This window comes from Colobus angolensis, unplaced genomic scaffold, assembly GCF_000951035.1.
Source record: "Colobus angolensis palliatus isolate OR3802 unplaced genomic scaffold, Cang.pa_1.0 Scaffold53, whole genome shotgun sequence".
In the NCBI taxonomy this organism is placed as follows: domain Eukaryota; kingdom Metazoa; phylum Chordata; class Mammalia; order Primates; family Cercopithecidae; genus Colobus; species Colobus angolensis.
The window spans coordinates 10046116-10066387 of NW_012118821.1; the positions used below are offsets into that span (position 1 = coordinate 10046116).

The 20272-nt window shown below is 52.4% G+C and overlaps 1 protein-coding gene across 1 annotated transcript in view; it reads right to left on the reverse strand.

Annotated features, from left to right (window-relative positions):
• Positions 1 to 9125, reverse strand: part of ALLC (allantoicase) — a 45835-nt gene extending 36710 nt beyond the window's left edge. Inside the window, 1 exon segment of the mRNA XM_011960949.1 lies at positions 9027 to 9125. The gene's annotated coding sequence lies outside the window, so the exon portion shown is untranslated.
• Between the last annotated feature and the right edge of the window lie 11147 nt (positions 9126 to 20272).

Consider the following 20272-nt stretch of genomic DNA (forward strand, 5'->3'; position numbering starts at 1 on the left):
GACGGTGCCTTTGCTGACCCACACTGTCCAATCTGGAAGCCACTGGCCACACCTGGGTATTTAACAAATTTTAACTTCAGTTACTTGAAATTATATACAACTCAAAATCCAGTTCCTCCTTTGCTCTGGGCACATTTCCTGTGCCCCCCAGGCCTACGGTCTCCCTGCTGAGCAGCACAGGTCTGAAACAGGCCTGTCATCAAAGAGAATTTGACTGGACTGTGCTGGAAAAGCTCCAAAAAGATTACGGTGCAGAGTCCACCCACCACAGTCACCCCCACCATGCAATGCAGAATTTCAAACAGCGCTAAACTGCCACACAGACACACAACCTACAGACTGGCTTCTTCACAGAGCTCTTAGCAACACTGCGGCCCACTCATCACGGCTGGGTGATGCTACTGTGCGGTGCCCTGTTTGCTGTGTCCCAGCACTAGCCTGGCTGAGCACGGTGGGGAGGCTGTGGGTTGAAGGGTGTAGATGCTGAGGCTGCAGCATGGGCAGCTTATAGACTAAGCAGCCTGGCTTTGGCCTGTGGGTCTCACCAAGGCCCCGGGCTCCCCCTGCACACAGCTCTTCATCATCGTCCCCTGTTCCATGCAAAATCACGCAGCGCCGGGCCAGTCACGGGCACACAGCAGAGGCTTGCCGACGACGTGATACGCTAAGTCATTATGGAACACTGGATACACCAACGGTTCTCTGGAAACAGCTTAACTTTTTCCCCATCAGCTCCAGCAAGCTCACTATGCCCCGGTACAGAGCACTCAAGCATTTTGCTAAGTCAATAATGTAATGTTCCCTCCCAGCCACCCCCGTGTGATGTGTGAAGCCAGGGGTCCTGGTAACGTGGGGCATGACCCACTCCGTCTGTATTGATCAGCTTCCCTGGGAAGCAGAGGGCACCGGAGGTGCAGGCTGGCCTTTGGTGTGCCTCCAATAACCTACACAGAGCATTCCATCTCACACGCATGTAGCAGAGGCTGTAAATTCAACAGAGAAAGAGATCAAAAGAAGAGAAAAGCATTTACACCCTTTCTCAAGGTACCTGCAGCCTCCACGCTTCATTCTGTGTAGCCCCACCCCACTGAAGCTCACACTCAACTTAGGCAGTAAAACACTTCAATTTCACCCAGAATCCCATGACTGGGTATATACCCAAAGGAATATAAATAGTTCTACTATAAAGATAAATGCACACATTGTGTTCATTGCAGCACTATTCACAATAGCAAAGACACGGAATCAACCCAAATGCCCATCAGTGATAGACTGGATAAAGAAAATGTGGTACATATACACCATGGAACACCATGCAGCAGTAAAAAGGAATGAGGTCATTTCCTCTGCAGGAACATGGGTGGATCTGGAAGCCATTATCCTCAGCAAACTAATGCAGGAGCAGAAAACCACACACCACATGTTCTCACTCATAAGTGGGAGCTGAACAATGAGAACACACGGACACAGGGAGCAGAACATCACACACTCAGGCCTATCAGTAGGCTGCGGGGAGGAAGAGCATCAGGACAAATAGCTAATGCATGTGGGGATTAATACCTAGATGATGGGTTGATCTGTGCAGCAAACCACCGCGGCACACATTTACCTATGTAGCAAACATGCATATCTGCACATGTATCCCAGAACTTAAAATAAAATAAAAAACACTTCAACTCAGTACTTCAGAAAAAAAAAAGGGAAAAGAATGCTCCCTCTGGAAATGTTTCTCTTTGGGAAATATATAAGTTAAAAGCTCATCTTCAGAAAACATTAGTCAGTGTAGTGATGCCATCTACAGCTGATGCCGTCAAGCAGACAGGACCTTTCCAGGATCCGTCTCGCTGCCACAGGCGCCACCCAGGGTCAACAGGCAGGCTGACTCATGAAACCTGTTATTCAAACTCGGTGAACACACTTTCCTCAACCTCATTACAAATCTTTTCATATATAAGTATATATTTACATATATTTGAGGTGCCATTTGTGGTACCTCAAAAGTCATAACAGTTTTCGAGACTAAGTTTATTTTTTCAAATGAAATCTAGCATTTGGAAACATCTGGTTTGGGGGGATTTTGGTTGTTTTTTGGTTTTTTTTTTTTTTTTTTTTTTTTTTGGAGACAGAGTCTTCCTTTGTTGCCCAGGCTGGAGTGCAGTGACGCGATCATAGCTCACTGCATCCTCAAACTCCTGGGCTCAAGTGGTCCTCCCACCTCAGCCTCTGAGTAGCTGGGATGACAGCTGGCACCACCACACCAAACCACAGTTTTACATTTTTTGTAGAGACAGGGTCTCACCATGTTGCCCAGGCAGGTCTTGAACTCCTATTTTGAAGCGATCCTCCCACCTGAGCCTCCCAACATGCTGGGGTTACAGGCATGAGTCACAACACCTGGCCAGAAACATCTGCCTTAATTGGCAGAAATGAATTTAAATTGGGGTGAAAAATTCTCCATAGCCTTTGTCCTCAGGCTTCCTACAAGTCAATGTGACTCACTGACCCCTGTGCCTGCAAGCTTCTCTAGAGAACAGGAGTTGCAAAGGGACCTTTTCAGCAGCTTCCAAGAAGTATTTCCTTAAACTGTTTTTATTATTCTCTTGGCCAAGTTCCATTTGCAGTTGAGACTCTGCTACTCACATGTGCTTAAAATGTGTTACCTTGAGATAAAAGCAACGCAAACAGACCCTTGTAAAATCCTGCAGAGGAGGCACCATAGAGATAAGTTTCAAAGGCACATTCACCTCCGGTTGAATAAACTGCTTCCATTTAATAGAAGCAGCAGGGTGGCAAAGTGGTGGCAGGAGTATAAAATTCAGCCACCGTTTGCTCTGCGCCACTCATATCCTTTTCTACTACTTTGTCTTTAGGCAAAAAAGACAGACTAAGAGAGATGCCCACCACGCGGTGCTGGGCACGAGCCTCACGCTGTTTGCTGCCCGCAGTGGTTGTCTACGTGTGCCATGGTTGCACTGACATGGGAACCACTTGCCATACGTGGTATTTAAATTTAAATCTAATGACATTCAAAATCCAGTTCTTTCAGTCATGTGAGCTGCATTTTACATGCTAGGAAGTTACATGTGGCTGATGGCGACTGTGCTGAACGGCACAGAAGAGATTTTCCATCATTACAGAAAGTTCCATCAGACAGCGCAGGTGTGTGGTTTTACAAAGCATATCCTTGTGCATGTTATAGAAAAGGATCCATTATTTCAATATCCTTTCTTGTTAATGACCTTAGAAGTAACACCAATTTTTAGCAGTGATCCTAGAAATCTTCAATAGCCGTTCATCAATGCAGGAAACCCTCGATCACACTGCAAAACCATCTACTTCAATGGGCTACTTACCATTGACGACCCACCTGCGCCAGGCAGATACTGTTTCTGACACAGAGTCTTTTTTTCCAACTTTTATTTTAAGTTCAGGGGTACGTGTGCAGGGTGTGCAGGTTTGTTCCACAGGTAAACATGTGCCATGGTGGTTTGCTGCACAGGTCATTGTCAGGCCGCTGAGCCCAAGCCAAGCCATCGCATCCCCTGTGACTTGCACGTATAGGCCCAGATGGCCTGAAGTAACTGAAGAATCACAAAAGAAGTGAAAAGGCCCTGCCCCGCCTTAACTGATGACATTCTACCACAAAAGAAGTGAAAATGGCTGGTCCTTGACTTAAGCGATGACATTATCTTGTGAAGCTCCTTTTCCTGGCTCATCCTGGCTCAAAAACTCCCCCACTGAGCACCTTGTGACCCCCACTCCTGCCCGCCAGAGAACAACCCCCCTTTGACTGGAATTTTCCTTTACCTACCCAAATCCTATAAAACGGCCCCACCCTTATCTCCCTTCGCTGACTCTCTTTTCAGACTCAGCCCGCCTGTACCCAGGTGATTAAAAAGCTTTATTGCTCACCCAAAGCCTGTTTGGTGGTCTCTTCACACGGACACACATGACAATCACCCCATCACCTAGGTATTAAGCCCAGCACCCATTAGCTATTCTTCCTGATGCTCTCCCTCCTCCCACCCTCCGACAGGCCCCAGTGTGTGATGTTCCCCATAACATGTCTATGTGTTCTTGTTCAGCTCCCACTTACAAGTGAGAACAGGCGGTGTTTGGTTTTCTGTTCCTGCGTTAGTTTGCTGAGGATAATGGTTTCCGGCTCCATTCATGTTCCTACAAAGGACATGATCTCGTTCTTTTTATGGCTGCGTAATATTCCATGGTGTATACGTACCATGTTTTCTTTATCCGTCTATCATTGATGAGCATTTAGGTTGGTTCTATGTCTTTGCTATCATGGACAGTACTGCAGTGAACAGGTGCCTGCATGTGTCTTTATAATAGAATGATTTATATTCCTTTGGGTATATACACAGTAATGGGAGTGCTGGGTACAATGATATTTCTGCCGCTAAAACCACCTTACAGTGCGGGCACCATGTTTCCATACTCCTCACGGAAAGTGAACTCACGTCTTCCTCTGACTCCGAAGCTAGTGCTCTTCTACCACACTGGGAGTTGCAGCCTTGCCAGGCGCCCCGGTAATAAACACTTTGCAGGTCTACATCTCCTCGCCACTGCAGCACAAAGCAGCTTCAGACGTTACATAAGTAAACAAGGGCGGCTGTGTTCCAGCGAAACTTTATTTATGGCCACTGAAATTTGGATTTCATATCAGTTTTATGTGTCATGAGCTATTCTCTTTTGAGAGTGGGGTGACTGCAAGCTACAAGAATGGATTGTACTCAGGTAACGCACACCCTAAATGCCCTGGGCTGATCACCATCCATCATATACACATAACACACTTTCACATGTGCCCAATACATTTGTAAAACAAAAAATATATATATATAAAGAATATCGGGGTTCTTCATGCTGTAACATAGGTTCTGCTGCAGGTGGTGCCTTGAAATTAGTCCCTATATCTCATCAGCCATTAATTCCTAAAGCATCCACTTGTGACTAGGGATGTGCTGATTTCAAATAACCTGCCTGCAGGGCCTTGGAGTGAACACTTCCGCCCTGTGGTGAGCAGGATGTGCTCCAGAATGCGCGCTCCCTAATCCTGAGACCTGTGTATTTCTCGCCATATATGCAAAGCAGAATTTGCAGACACAATGAAGCCACAGATGCTAAGATGGGCCTGGGTAATTCTGGGTGATCTGGGTGGGCCCAGCGTCATCACACAAGGCCTTAAAAGCAGGCGACTTTCTCTGGCTGGAAACAGAGAACCGTGGAGCAGAAAGGGAAGTCAGAAAGAACCCAAGTGTGACTCTGAATCAGGCTTCGAAAGACAGAAGCCACACCATGGCTGAGCTCTGAAGCTCAGGGCTCATGAGCAGAGACTTAAGAGAGGCCTTGGGAGGTCAGCGTGGGTCCTCCTGCTGCCAGCAAGGACAGGGAACCTCAAGGAGCTGGATTCTGCCCACAACCCCAGCAAGGCTGATGAGGATGCTCCCAGAGCCTCTGGGGGGAACTCAGCCCACTGTATTTTGATTTCAGCCTCATGAAACCCAGAGCAGAGGGATCCAATGAGCCTACCTGGAGGTCTGCCAAACAGACCATGAGATCAGAAATCTGCATTCTGTGAGACACTAAGGACCTGTAATAACAGCAACATGAAACTATAATACACACCTGAAGCTTTTCATCCAAACTTCTCAACAACCAAGAAGAGTTATCAATCACTACCAAAGTGAAAGGCGTGGTCGGAGAGGTGGTAAGAGGTTTGGGCTGAGGGGGCAATGATCCTTGACAGCTTCTCAAAGCAAAGACGTGCAACATCTTTCGTGCCTGGTTCACAAGCCCAGGACACTTAACCTGAATTCCAGGGAAGAGCCCCAGTGCTGGTCTGTTTCTCCGGAAACACTCATTCTTTTCCCTCCAGCAGATGGTCCTGGGCCCCAAGCATTTCTCCTAGAACATCAAGCTTCTCTTGTTTCACAGCAGATCCAGCCCAGGCAGCAGCCCCCACAGGCCAAGCTTAATTAAAGCCTTCTCTGATTCCCCGCTTGAGGCTTTTCTGCCAATGACCCTGCAGCTAAATGCTTGGCTGCGTTAAGGTCAGATCCCTGGCATGGTTTTCAAAACATGTGTACTCTGAGCCAGGAGCAGAAGGAAGAGAACTGATGTCTCTCAGCATCAACTCTATAGCTCCGTATTTGTTCTCGTGTCTCCCGTACTCCAAGGCTTGGAGTCACACATGATTAAACCCATTGCTAAGAAGCTCAGAGAGGGGGCGGAGGCTCCCACCCAATGGCATTCAGCTGATGAACAGGGAGTGGGACAGGTTGTGAATGCAGATGAGTTGGACCCCAGGCCTATGCTGTCTGAAACCACAGGCCCTCTCACTTTATTACGGAAAAAAAACACTGTTAGATATGAGTTCTAAGTTTCTCTTCAAAGAATCAGTATGTCAGTATGTCCAATTCTTTGCCTTCTACTTTTAAACTTCACTTCCTCATAAAGCAACCTTTTTTGATCACCTGCTCAGCCCCAACTCATTCTCCAGCCTGACTCATTCCGATTTCCTGCTCTGCCATAACCATTTATCCCACCAAACCACTCACCCCATCGCTCTCTTTAAATTAGCCAATCGGAATTAGTTTAGCCTGTGCTGTCTAACCCTAGCCAATAGGGGAATCACACAGCAGCAGGGGCCACGTGATCACGAATAAGAACCCCTTCCCCTCCCTTGTCCAGGTGTGCGCTCACCATTGCTCCAGCTGCGAGGGCGCACCCTTCTATAGAAGTGCATTGTCTTGCTGAGAAGAAAAAAAAAATTATATTCCAGTGCTGTTTCTTTTGCGGCACCGAAACTTTATTTATAACAACACTAAAGGCAGCTTCATCTCCCCAAATATTGCAAAATTTGTTACCTGTGTCCTCCCAAGTCTTAGCCTATTTGTGTTGCTCTGAAGGAATGCCTGAGGCTGGACAATTCACAAAGAAAAGGAGTTTACTTGGCTTACGGTTCTGCAGGCTGTAGGGACAGCACAGCACTAGTGTATGCTTCCAGCGAGGGCCTCAGGCTGCTTCCGCTCGTGGTGGGAGGTGAGGGGAGCCGGCCTCAGACACCGCAGGGCAGGAGAGGAAGCGTGGGAGAGGGCGCCAGGCGCTTCCTAACAAGCAGCTCTCACCGGACTAACAGAGCGAGAACCGTCTCAATACCTGCAGAAGAGCACCAAGCCATTCACCAGGGATCCACCCCCATGACCCAGCCTCCTCCCACTGGGCCCCACCTCCAATACGGGGGGATCAGATTTCACCATGAGGTTTGAGGGGACAAATATCCAAACCATAGAGGCCTCCAGGCCACAGCACAGGCCCAACCAGTGTCTGCTATGAAAAGGGCCGTGACATTTCTGCCGTTTCTGTTCATAAAATAGCCAAGGTCTAGGCAAGAAAGGAGGCAGCCATGCAACCTCAGCTGAGGCCACCAGCTCACCCGCTGGCAGCGCTCAGATGGCCTGTGGCAGCTGCTGCTGAGCCCACTGCTACAACCCCTCCCATTGCCTGCTCAAGGGAGCCCTTAAATACATTTTCTGCTGTGGCTGAGACCAGACCCGGCGTCAGCTCTGATGTTTGAGGAACATGCTAAAGCTTTGCCTGCAAATTTCAACTTAATCACCGCAAATAAGGAGCATTATCATGGGTTACAGCAAGGCGATGAGGCAATGACTGTCTAAAACAGAATCATGAAATTTCATGCAGTCAAGTCGTGCTCACGCTATTTTTTACTTTGGAATTAGCCTTAAAATAAGAAAAGGCATGACCAGGCAAGTCTAGGAAGCACAGGAAAGAGAGCCCTTCCTCCGACAAGCAGGGAAGGCTGTGCTGATGGCAGAGTTACTCCCTCGTAAAAAAGAAAAACTTCAGGGACTTTGTCATCACTGTCGATAAGTTCCGAAGAAGCCTTTGGCCGAAAGTATGAGATTTATGGTGACATAATAGAAGCGGTTTGTTCAAGTTTGGGACAAAACTAGAGGCAGCTTGAGCAGGGACTCTGAGCAGCCCAAGGTCAACTGCACAAGACCCCTGGCCACCGCCAACTGTTGGTATATGTTTACATTTAGTTCTGCGTTGTGACTCTTCTTTTGAATATAGGTTACTTCACCATGGCCTTAGTTCTTTGGATTTTTTTTTTTTTTTTTTTTTTGACAGGGTCTCACTGTCATCCAGGCTGGAGTACAGTGGCGTGATCTTGGCTCATTGCAACCTCCACCCCAAACCCATCCTGAGCTCAAGCAATTCTCCCACGTCAGCCTCCCAAGTAGCTGGGAGCACAGGCACGCGCAACCATGCCTGGCTATTTTTGTATTTTTGTTGTCCAGGCTGGTCTCAAACTCCTCAACTCAAGCAATCCACCCACCTCGGCCTCCCAAAGTGCTGGGATTACAGGCATGAGCCACCATGCCCAGCCTCCTTAGATTTTTTTTTTAAAAAGACCAAAGTTGGCCGGGCGCGGTGGCTCAAGCCTGTAATCCCAGCACTTTGGGAGGCCGAGACGGGCGGATCACGCGGTCAGGAGATCGAGACCATCCTGGCTAACACGGTGAAACCCCGTCTCTACTAAAAAATACAAAAACTAGCCGGGCGAGGTGGCGGGAGCCTGTAGTCCCAGCTACTCCGGAGGCTGAGGCAGGAGAATGGCGTAAACCCGGGAGGCGGAGCTTGCAGTGAGCTGAGATCCGGCCACTGCACTCCAGCCTGGGCAACAGAGCCAGACTCCGTCTCAAAACAAACAAAAAAGACCAAAGTCACATGATTTGAAACCAAGCAGAGCAGAGACTGGGGCCCAGAAGCCTGACCTGCCTCTGGGGCCCCTCCAGGTGTTTGGGCCACGCCCGATACCAACACAGTTTGACAGCACAAAGTGGTATCTGCCACCATCTACCCTCTGTCACCTTCCAAGTGTCGAACGTTCATTGCATTACTGAAATTCATCTCCGTCACCCTATTCTTTTGGCAAAGCCAACCTTAAAGATAGCAAGGTATTTATAAACCACACTCCAGCTCACCCAGGAGTCAGAAATCCAGTACTCACAAATGGATCTCTTGCTCCCCAGAAGCCAGCCAAGGTCCCACAGTGCTTGAGTGCCAGCTCAGAGAGAATGTATAGAGGCCTGAGGTAGAGACGGAACTTTCCAGAGATTGGCTGTGCCTGTATGATGTCACAAGGGTTGCAGGGAGATGGAAGTAAGAGGGGGAGCAGTCCCTACCCGGAGAAGCTAAGCAGGCCTCTGCAAGACACTCACACACGGCCCGAAGCCAGGCTTGGTCCCTGCTGGTCCCAGGGCCCTTCCCTGCCCCTAACAAAGCTGCCTCCGGCCACTGGCCTGGGCCTGAAACCCCCACCTTCCTGGTCCGGCCAGTACCCTGAGTTAAAATTGTATCTCTAGACGTCACCTATTCACTCATCATTATTAATTCGGAAAACACTGAGCACACCCAGCAGTGGGTCCTGACCTACTAGAGGAGACAGGGGCCCTTGGGAGAGTTTGGCTAGGGCCCCTCCACCCCAGAAAATAGCAAATATGCACAAAATTGTCATGGAAGTTAAAGAAGCCCACAAATGCTTAAGAAAGGACACCTTGCCAAGCGGATGCTAGGCCATGGCATACAAAACAACACACGCCCCCCGCCTTCCAAGGTCCCACTGTCTACGGAAGAACTTTCCATGCAGAAAGAGACATCTGAGCCTGGCTTCAAGGGGCTGTAACAGATGTTGCCTTGCTTCGCCACAGCCACCCTGTAGGTAAGCTCTCCACTCTGCAGATGAATCAGCTGGAGCCCTGGAGGCAGGAAAGCCACCGGAGATCACCTGTGCAGGGAGGGCTGAGCTGGAAGCAGAATGCCAGCATAGCAGACGGCAGGTGCAGGGGCTCCAGAAAGACAACGTGCGTCCCAGGGAGATCCATCACCCACATGCTCCTTTTTTCCTTCCTGGGTTTTCTTTCCCCAGGGCCCGACCTGGCCTTCTGCTCCTGAACTCCAGCTTTCCCAGAGGAAAGCAAAGCCACCTGAAAGGCCGGCTCAAGGCCACCTCCGGGAACCCCACCCCCAAACCCAGCTGTAGTTAGGACGCGTCCAGCGCCTGTTGTCTGATTTCAGCTCCCCCAGCCTTCGAGTCCATGTTTACACATCTGTCTCCCCATCCAGATGAAATTCGTTAAGAACAGAACCACATCCTATGCTGCCTTCCCTAGCTAACTGTATTTTAATGAATTAACGCATGTGGCCTCGTCCCTGGCAGTTCTTGTCACCCGTGACCTCCCTGCCACAGCAGCGCAGCGCCCCCACCCGCTGCCTCGGATCAGTCACAAAGCTCATGGTGCGGAGAACAGAAGGGCCAATTTTTTTCCTTGTGGTTTCACTAAGCCTCGGCTGTGGCACAGATAAAGCCATGGCACCCTGACCCCTGCCCTCCATACCCTGACCTCTGCCCTCCACGCCGAGCTGGCTCCTACAATCTAATGTGCTTCCAAATCACCTAAGAGCTGGTTAAAGCGCAGATTCTGAGGCTGAAGATCTGAGATACGGCCTCAGGCTTGAGATTTCTGTAAGCTCCAGGGCGATGCTGGAGCTGCTGGGCCTTAGCCAGAGGTTGGGCACAGGGCTCTGCCAGCTAGCTGCCCCATCTGACATGGCAGCCACTAGCTATGCTAAATTCAATACTTCTCTAACGCTAAGATCAATTTAATTTAGTGAAGTTAAAGTTTGGATACTCTGTCTCATGAGCTAAGTTTCTAGTACCCAACAGCCACATGCGGCACTGGCGACAGGCTGGGGCACAGCTACAGAAATTTCCATCGTGGCACAGCAGATGTCCTGTGGACCATCTGTGGGGTGGGAGGAGACAAGAGCTGGCAGAGAGATGGTCCCGGAGCAGGGGCCTAAGCCAGCCATGAGGCTGTTCTTGGAGCTCTGTAGGGGCTTCAACACTCCTGCCTTGGTCCTGCCAAGACATGAGGATTCTCATGGAAAGGGCTGGAGCGCTCTCAGAGGGAGGCCGCCATCCACGGCCTCCCCGGGCTCCCAGGAGGCAAGGAGATCAGCCTGCAGCGATGGCTGACCTGTGGCATACAAAACAACACATGCCCCCCGCCTTCCAGGTGCTGGCTCCCTGGATGGGCTCCTCCAACCCCTGTGCAGCCCCTGGCTGAAGCGGGTCTCCTGCTCACTAGGTAGGGACCTGATGTTGGGGAAATGTCCGCTCTTCAGGCACAACAACCTCGCACCTCTTCCCCCAGCCCCATTCCAGTGGGAGCTCGCTGGCTCTGATAGCAGGCCACCCAACGCCCCGCCGGAGTGGGCGACAGGCTTTGCAGCGCTCCAACAGCAGCACAGGGGCAGCACTCAGGGGCAGTGCTCGGGGCTTGTCTTCTGGCTCCAGTTGCAAGAGGCTAGTGATTTCCTTAATGCTGTCCCTTTAATTAGGCAAATACTTAAAACTTGTCATTCTAAGGCTGGGCACAGTGGGCCATGCTTATAATCCCAGCACTGTGGAAGGCTGAGACGGGAGGATCTCTTGAGCCCAGGGCTTTGAGACCAACCTGGGCAACACAGTGAGACCCCATCTCTGAAAAAAAAAATTTAATTAGCCAAGCATGGTGACACACAGCTGTAGTCCCAGCTACTTGGGAGGCTGAGGTGGGAGGACCGCTTGAGCCCAGGAGTTCAAGGCTACAATGAGCTGTTATCGCACCACTGCTCTGCAGCCTGGGCAGCAGAGTGAGACGCTGCCTCAAAAAACAAACAAACAAACTAGTCATTCCTTTGATAGTCACATGAGCTGTGCATGTTTTCCACGTTGCCCACCCTCATACAACACTCTTGGGACACACGTGCCAGCCTGGGCAGGGTGACTTCAGGGTGCTGGGCCCTGTCCACCTGCATCCATGCCCGATTCTTCTCCCCGAATGTGGGTGGAGCCCAGTGGCTCACTTCTAGTGAATAGGACACAGCAAAGGTGATGGATATCACTTCCCAGGGCGAGGTTTCGGAAGCCTCTGACTTACGTCTTGACTCTCCCCCACCGTCCCTGCCTTTTCTTCTTTATTGCCCCGAAGGAGTGGCTGTTGGTGCAAGCTGCCCTGCAGAGAGGCCAGCAGCCAGCACAGAGCTGACCCCACCAGTGACCTGGGGAGTGCATGAGGAAGCAGATCCTGTCCGCAGAGGGAGGAGAGCAGCCCACGGACACCTCGACTGCAGGCTGAGAGAAGGTCCAGGGAGCGCCTCAGGCACTGACCACAGACAACGGGGAGGTCACGGATGCTGCTTTAAGCCTCTAACTCGTGCTAGCTTGCTGTTCCACATTACACAGCCAATGCAAAGTGCTTCTTATCCATGGCAACCTTTGCCTGAAAACAGTCATGAGGTCCTCTTTCTGCGCCTTCCAGGCAGAGTTGCAAATGCCCTGTCTGTGACACGACCCCAGGGAAATGGGGCATGAAGTCCAGAACTGACTGAGCACACGTTTCTTCCACTCAGCTGAATGGAAACACACAGAAAAGACAGTCACGTTTCCTGCACACCTGAGGGTTCACTGAGAGTCACGTGCACTGACTGTGTCATCCCAGAGCTTCTGGCAGTGTCTGGCTCATGACAAGTGCTCAGGGAGTGTGTCTGGGGCTCTTCAGCTTCCATCAGACAATGACCTGAATATGTGGGTCGGATGAACTAGCTTTCATCTAGAAAAAGCACAATGCTAAGGATCGAGCTTGGGCAACCTCCTAGATGGCCCCAGCGATCCTCACCTCCTGGCACTCACACGGTGATCCACACCTTCCATGCTGAGCAGGGCCACGCAGTGCAACCAGCAGGGCCTTACAGAAATGGCAGAGTGTGGTTCTGAGGCCGCGCCATCAAAGCCACTGCAGCCACTGCTTTTCCTCCCGTGTGGGGGATGCAGCCACAGCCACAGTCCACCTCCTCTCCTCACGCCCACACCTCTTTGCAGTGTGACTTTGCAGCTTCTCCCCATCAAGGACTTTTGGATCATTCACATGGACGGAAGCCAGCTGCCTTGTCACAGGGTCATTCAGCAGCCCTCTAGAGAGGCCCACGTGGCAGGATCCAAGCCCTCCTGCCAACAGCAGCAATAACTCGCAGGCACGTGAGCCGACCACCTTGGAAGCTGGTCCTCTGGCCCAGTCAAGCCTTCAGATGAGACTGTGGCACCAGCAGATGTCTTGAGTGTAATCTCTTGAGGCTCCTTGAGACAGAACCACCCAGCAAAGCTGCTCCCAAGTTACTGGGCCACAGAAACTATGCAAGCTAAGATCTATTAATCGTGGGATAATTTGTTACACACCCATAGATGATGAACCCAGGCAGGAAAGCCTGATGGGGGATGAGGGGTGAGAAAGGCTTAGAATAAGACTGAGGGCCACAGCGCAGGGGTAGCAGGAGTGGGAAAGATACACAGGATATGTTGGAAGAGGCTTGGCCGTCACCAGAGTCTTCCCTCAGCTCTGCCACACACCATCATGGCCCATGGGATGAGGGAAAGGAGGTGACCTTGAGGTCATCAAGGATGAGCCGAGCATCTTGGTATGGCCTGGCAGCACCCTCGTGGTACTTGAGCCCAAGAGCAATGCCAGAAACTGTCTTCTTGACACCCACTAGTGCCACAATCTCCCAATTAACCCTGATGGAATTTTTTTAGCAAAAGGACCTACCCCGGCTCACAGTGCCTGGCACACCTTCAGGGAAAGAGGCAAGGGCTGGATCGTAGCTGGCAGGAGGCAGGTCCACTTGGGCCACCAGGCCTTCAGTTTAACACATGCCCAGTCCTTGCCGATCACCTGAAAGCCCTTCCCTCTTCTCCCCAAATCCTGCCACAGTGGATGTCTGTCCTGATTCTGGCCACATCTGAACTTCCTTCACACAAGTGGCAAACTGCAAACATGGCCACAGTCCCTCACACCCCGTGCAGTGGAACTCCACAGCTTCTCCCGTCATGGGCAGAGTCTATTTCCTGACCCCCTGGGCTCACCTCATGACCGACTTTGGGCACAGAAGGGGACAGAGTGATGTTCCAGCTCTGAGCTGAGGCTTCGGGGGCCCCATGTGCACCCACTCTTGCTTTTTGAAGCGGCACCAAAATGCTCCCACCCTGCAGACATGCTTAGGCCAGTTTCTTGAGGTGAGAATCTGCAGGCTGCAGTCAGGCCTCCCAGCTGAGGCACTGGAGACCAGCCACCCCACCAGCTACCCAGAGACACCAGAGTGAGCCCAGCCAGGACCACAAGAACTGCCCAGCTTAGCTCAGTCCAAATTGCTGACTACAGAGTTAAGATTAATGGTTAAATGGATGATTATCATTTAAAGTCACAAAGTTTTGGCCAGGCGTGGTGGCTCACACCTGTAATCCTAGCATTTTGGGATGCCGAGCCAGGCCAATTGCCTGAACTCAGGAGTTCAAGACCAGCCTTGGCAACACAGTGAAACCCCGTCTCTACTAAAATACAAAAAATTAGCCAGGTGTCTGGCACGCATCTGTAGTCCCAGCTACTCGGGAGGCTGAGGCAAGAGAATCACTTGAACCGGGAGGTTGCAGTGAGCTGAGATCAGGCCACTGCACTCCAGCCTGGTAAACAGAGCAAGACTCCATCTCCAACAAAACAAAACAAAACAAAATCACGAAGTTTTGAGGCAGTTTGTTACACAGCAAAAGCTAACTGATACACAATGTTTGGGGTAGCTCCATCCTTAGGAAACACATTTTCTTCCCATAGAAATGGAAAAATATGTGCTTCCCAGCCCCCTTTGTGTCTAAGGCATGGACGCACACAAGGCTTCCATGTATAATTGTGCAGATTGTAGCTCTATGAATAGTGGCTCTGGATGTGTGCAGTGCACAACCTGTGCAGGCCCACAAAATGGCCCTGAGCTCTAGATACCAGACCGACCGGCTCCCAGGCTCTGCAAAGGAAGCTAGAGAAATGCAAACACAGCAGCACAGTCCCTTCCACAGCAACAGCCGGCAGCCTAGCAACCAACTGCAGCTGCTGCCAGCAGCGGAGGGGCCCTTGCGGGCCGTGGTCGGCAGCATGATCCATGGGCTTTGTTCCCTTCCACACGCAGGAGGCAGAGCTCCGGGCCTCCCAGAATTCCTGCGAGCTCCCAAAACGCTTTCAACAAATTCCCTTTGTGCTTAAATTAGCCAGACTGTGATTTTCCTGCTTGCAAGTAAGAAACGTGTGCGTTCTTGGTTCAGAACTGCTGAACTGAGCCGGGTTGTGCCTGGTGACTCAGCCCTCACAGGCCGCAGACCCCGATGGGCGCACAGGGGGAAGCGAGAGGCACGATGTCCATGCCAGTGACCTTGAGTTGCCTTCTACAGCGTGGGCAGAGCGCGACAGCAGTTTCAGGCCTAAAAGAGGAGGCACGTCCAGACCAATAGCTGCCCGTGAATAAGGACGATTGAGACCCACGAGACATGTGTCAGGGACCTGGGCCTGCCCCTGACGAAACGCCGGGCATGGTTCCCGCCTCCCGGGCTGATGGAGCTCTGCATGGGGTGGGCCCAGCCTCCACCTGGGGCTCGTCTTTGCCATCAACGGCCAGAGTGACCTCTCTCCTAACTGCTCTTTTGGTCGTCAGGTCTGTGTGGCTGCTGTCACCACAGGGGCAAAATGTGGGTGTCACTGAGGATGAGAACTCAGGCGGAGCGAGGCCGGGTGCTTTCTGGAGAGTCTGACACCTCGGCCTCCTCGGCCTCTGCCTCCTGCTCCCGCCTGCTCTTTGTTCTTTCTATGCCTCTAACTCATCTCCCCTCCTACCTCATGCACACACACGTGCATGCACACACACGTGCGCGCACACACGGGCATGCACACACATGCGCGCGCACACACACACACCCCCCTCATCCAAAGGAATTCCTGCAAGCATCCGCGGCCTGAGCGCCCTCCTGGGCTCTGCAAACCTCCCCGCGCCTGTGTGGGCGCCGCCGTCCTCGCCCTCCTGTCCCACTAGATGGCAGTATGGAGCCACGGATCCGCAGCCACCGCCAGGCAGCCCCAGGCTGCGTCTCCCGCTCATCCATCTCGGCCCACGCTTCAGAGAGGGCTCTGAGAAATCCATGCCTGCCAGCTTTCCGGTCATGCCTCAATGCAGCATCTAATAAATCCCGGCTCTCTCCTTAACCAAACCGTTTCCCTCCTACTTTGCAGATCAGATTCTGCAGTCTACACAATAGGTCCCCTCCTCGAAAGTGATGGGAATTAAATCAGGGCAATGGTTCTGACTTCACGCCGTTTATAGCCCCTCACGTTTGCTTTAAAGCAAGCATAATCCTACACTGCTGAATTAACCAGGTACAAAGAAAGGCCCGGTGCGCCTTCACTGTGCTTGCTGCTAACACAGACGCCCCTCTGTGAAGGCCGGTGGAGGGGCTGTGGGGTGGGACTGCGGGGCAGTGGGTACCCACATGTGAAGGGTAGTGTGGAGGCGCACAGGTGTTTGTGTCCAAGCTCCTCGCCTGTATGGGGAGGAAACTAAGCCCCAGACAGGTGCGGGACGCCCCAGGAGCAGAGCATCTGGAAGGGAGGTTCACGCACTGCTGACCCCCACAGAACTAGCGGGCAGGCAGCTCCCAGGGCCCACACGTTCACCAGGCCGAGGGGCTTCAAGGTGCTTCTGGGGCTGGAGCTGCAGCTGCCCCCTCGCTGAGGCCTCGCCAAGCTTCCACCCAGCAGAAACCATGCTGTGCGGTTCCTCTTACCCACTAGCCAGCAGAAGGTGCTCAGCATTGGCCCTGGCAAGGCAGGGTGCCTGGGTCAATTCAGAGGCCATCAGCCCAGTGGCCAGTCACAGACAGGGAATCCTGGCTGCCCTGACAGCCCTGTGGATGCCACTCCAGCCCCCAGGAGGAGCAGTGGAGCTCCCGCAGGAATCTGGAGCAGGGCTTTGCTAATTCCCTAAACTCCAGAACCCAGAGAGGCTTCCCTCCTCCAGGAGGTGTCCTGGCTTGCTCTGCCCTCTCAGCCAGCGCTGCCCTCTTCCCTTCCAATTGAGGGCACTGTGCGGCCAGTGCCAAATGGCTCTTGTTTTCTGGCAGAATTGGGCATAAGAGGGGAGAAAGGGATGAAGACCCAGACGGCTCCGTGCCTTTCAGGGCACTAATGCATCACGTCCAGTTCGTGACAGAGGGAATCTGGAAGATGCCTTAGGTGCTGCTGAGCAGCTGTGGCTGGGGAAGCGACGGGCAGCAGGCCCTCCAATCAGGTTTCACCAACCTTGCTTCACTGTAGCGCTGACGAGGAAAAACACCAATTCCCAGCCAGGGCCACCGTCTGTGGCGTCTGCTCTGTCTCCCCATGTCTGTGTGGGTTGTCTCCGGGCACTCTGGTTTCCTCCTGCGTCCACACACGCGCACGTGAGTCCCTGACATGTCTGCGTGGTCCCTGTGTGAGTGCAGGTGTGCTGCTCTGCGATGGGACAGCGTCCTCCCCAGGGCTGGAGCCCACCCTGCACCTGAGCCGCCAGGTCAGGCCTGGGCCACCCACACCCCTGAACCAGAATCACTGGGTAACACGGATCTTATTTCTTTTAATCTTTCTTAAATGTGTATGTAGACCACATTTACTTCAGTATTTAATATTAGAGGTGTTTGGGGTCTTTTTTCAAAGTCTGGTGATGACCCTGTGACCAGAATGATGCCCTAGGCACTGCAGCCTTGCTCCTCAACGCGCCCACCATGGAACTGGTTTCATTAGACGCCACTTCACCTAAGCCCGCCACTTCCAAGAACCTGTCTATGACGTGTGTTGCCGTTTCTGTGAACCCGTCTATGGTGAGGACGTACTGTCCTGGGCTATGTTCACCGCGGCCTTGCACCCGGGCTTCGCTACGGGGCCAGGTACTCAGCACTCAACACCCAGAACTGCCATGCCGACCGCTCTGCACACATCATGTTGTGTAAGCCTCACAAGGCCCCAGTGGGAGGTACGAAAATCATTCACTCAACCAATGAGGAAACCGAGGCTTAGGATGTTTCGGTAACTTCGTGAAGATCACACTGTCACTTGAAGGCGTGTCCCACCCTGGGACACAGCGGGTCGTGTGGTGCGCTGGTGAAAGAGGCGGCCGTCTGCCCGAGTGGATTTGCAGGACGGGGGGTGGTATTGGAGCAGAGAATGAGGGGTGGTGGACAGCCCACGGCCCTGTGCACACTTGGACAAAGATGCTGCGGGCGGCCCTATGGGAGTGGAAGCCCAGCTGGCAGGCCTTCCCTGTGGCCAGGAGTCCGCACATGGAAGCAGGGTCTCCACCCACTCTGTGGGCAGCACCCCAGACCCTGCAGGATCCCAAAGGCCAGCTGTTCCTCCAGGACTGGCGGACCTGGGGCAGCCAGGGAGGCTTTGTGGGCAGTGGATGCCGCCGTGCAGGTGAGGAAGAGCCGGCCAGCCTCACATGCACAGAGCCGACACCCCGTGTGTGCACGAGAGCTTTGCCAGCGTCAGGAGCGTCTTGGCTCCCCCAGCCTAGGCAGAGCAGCCGCGAGCATGTGAAAGCCTCATTAAAGACAGATGGGAAGATATGCTTTCCTGTTTGACTGGGAGACGTGTCAGGAAGACGCCACTCCACATAATGAATAAGACTCATCCATTAAAATAATTACCTCTGCTCCCTAATCGGGGGTAGAAATGGAAAAGAGGACAGACTTCTCTAGGCCAAAGAGCTCTCCTCCACCCATCCTGGGGGCCCAGACTCATCACTAGCAGAGGAGTGGGAGAGGCTGGCAGGGCTGCCAGGCTGCCTGGAGCTGCTGCCCCTAGGATGCCCACTGCCCATTGCCCCCACACCTGCCCACTGCGCCGTCATCAGCAGAGCCTGGCCTCTCCTCTCCCGCCTGTAATTCCCAGGTCCAGACTTGGCCTTGGATCTGTTATCAAATGTGTAAGTGCGGCCATTCAACTCCCAGGTCCGTTTCTCCCCTACGGATAGGGTCTCACTGGCACACATCAAGGCACATTCAGGGAGCCTGACCGCAGCTGGGTTGCAAGAGTGAAGGCTGAGACAACACTAGCGTCGGGGCATCAGGAGAGGATGGGTGAGTGACCCCCAGGGGCATCAGGAGAGGATGGGTGAGGGGCCCCCAGGGGCCATGCTCTGGAATACTCTGCCTCAGGATGGGAGGAGCAGGCAGGCCCCATAGGCAGCATGGGAATTGCCCCAAGACAGGTAGCTGATGAAGAAGGCAGGGTGAGAAAGAATGCCCACCCCCGCCCCATTCTCCAGGTACGTTTAATCACGTGTGTGTGTATGTGTGTGTGTGTGTATGTGTGTGTATGTGTGTCTGTATGTGTATGTGTGTGTGTGTATGTATATGTGTGTGTATGTGTGTATATGTGTGTATGTGTGTATATGTGTGTGTATGTATGTGTATGTACGTGTATGTGTGTGTATGTATGTGCGTGTATGTGTGTATGTGTATGTATGTGTGTATATATGTGTGTGTGTGTGTGTGTGTGTGTGTGCATGCTCTTGAAAAAGGCCTAGAAAGACCCACCCTCAACTAGAGCAAAGTTGAAGAAAAGGAGGAGGAGATTAACTTCTTAGACATATGTGTGTGTCGCGTTGAACATATTACAAATTACATTCACATGGTCCCATGTCATCACACGCACAACCCCTGCAGCCTGTCTGGGGCCCTATATTTCAAGGCCACGTGAGTGAACCAGAGAGTTCAGAGGCAATAGAGGGATGAGGGGTGCGGGGGCTGAGGGAGTGGCTCTGCATCCTCACGGGGACGATGGACAGCAGAGCACAGCCTGTGAGACCAGAAGCGGGACCACTGAGGACTTGCTCATTCAGTGAGATGACCTGCTCAGTGACAGCTCTCCCCACACACAGCCTGCCCCTCAAACACACACACAGCAGCATCCCCCAATTCCTCAGCTACACCCCAGGCATTGGTGGAACTGCCACACAGAAAACCATGGGTCTGACAGAGTCAGAAACGGAGAAGTGTTCAAACTGACTGCTTATTAAATGAATGCACGGGTGAGCAGATAGAGGGGTGAGCTAACGGCTGCAGTAACTTGTGAGCACCAGGAGGATATACGCACCAGTAGGAAGACTCCATCTTTCACACAGAGTCTGCGCCAATGAAGCAAAAGCCTGGCCGCTCTGACGGGCTCCCTCCCAGCAGGCGAGGCAGCGGCACCTGCTTCTCTGGCTGTGTATCATTCCCTGGAACCTGCTCCATGAGACAAGGTGCTCCTCTTCCCATCCAACCAAACCAGGGACCGCT